This window comes from Acyrthosiphon pisum, chromosome A1 (assembly GCF_005508785.2).
Source record: "Acyrthosiphon pisum isolate AL4f chromosome A1, pea_aphid_22Mar2018_4r6ur, whole genome shotgun sequence".
NCBI lineage: Eukaryota > Metazoa > Arthropoda > Insecta > Hemiptera > Aphididae > Acyrthosiphon > Acyrthosiphon pisum.
In genome coordinates this window covers 90,051,001-90,052,400 of record NC_042494.1, presented here as the reverse complement: position 1 = coordinate 90,052,400, position 1,400 = coordinate 90,051,001, and positions in this window count along the sequence as shown.

The window sequence follows — 1,400 nt, the reverse complement described above, 5'->3', positions numbered from 1 at the left end:
CGAGAAGCAAGATTGGGGACCATGCGAGTAATGGGTGCTCGATCCAGACGAACCACCGAATTGAACCTTTGTGCACTACACTATGATGCCGATATTAATTACAGCACACACCCAAGCGTGGCCATCGGAATAATGGATCCCTTTCGGAATAATAATCCCTTTTTGATTATATTAATTAACGTTTAGAGATTAATACATATGGAGTAGGTATTTTTAATGGGCGACGAGGTGCACGGGATCAGCTAGTAACATATAAAAACATAAAATCAAAATAAAGTAAAGTAAGATTTCAACCCATTTATACAGCCTACATTAATCATTAACAGCGTTTCACGGTGATTTAGTATACAAAATGTATAAATATTATGAACAACTATTAAATGGTGTTTAACAAAAAAACAATACTCTTTTAGTGAGTAAAACAATTAATAAAATGTCAATTATCTAAATATTGTAAAAAGTATATACAATAGTAAGTAGTAATAAAATAGTAATAAAATTAAGTAAAATCTCAACCATGAATACAATATAAATTAATTAAGTAATATTATAAAATATATTGTGAACGCAGTGAAATTTACTAAAATGGTGTTTAACAAACAACTAATACAATGTCAATTATTGTAATTAATACATTTTACATAAATATTGGGAACATAGTGAAATTGACTTATTGATGTTATTTATACATCATATAATATATAGGTACATTAGAATCTTAAAATAAAATACAACATTTAAATTAAATTGTCCGCGCTATTCGTACCACATTATTATACTATTCAATTGTATGTGGTACAATACAAATAACACGTACATTACATACATTGTTTGACATTAGTTACGAATTCACATTATAGTGAATTCGCATCCAGAGAGAACCGCGAGGAGGTTGTCAAACTTTCTCTCCGTTTAGCCCGAAGGCAAGGCCCACGAAGTACCTCCACACAGACCACGTAGAACAGCGGTGCAACGTATTATGTTTGAAAAATATGTTACACATGTTAGGTTTAAAGTCACCTAGACTATCATCACATCTTTGATCATCGGGCGCATGTAGAACAAAGGTGTAACATATTATGTTTGAAAAATATGTTACACCCATCATCATCATCATCATCTAGAATTGATCATCGGGCGCATGTAGAACAATTTTGTAACATATTGTGTTTGAAAAATATGTTACACATGTTAGGTTTAAAGTCACCTAGACTGTCATCATCATCTAGAATTGATCATCGGGCGCATGTAGAACAATTTTGTAACATATTGTGTTTGAAAAATATGTTACACGTGTCAGGTTTAAAGTCACTCAGACTGTCATCATCATCTAGAATTGATCATCGGCCGCCGCATGTAGAACAACGGTGTAACATATTGTGTTTGAAAAATATGTTATC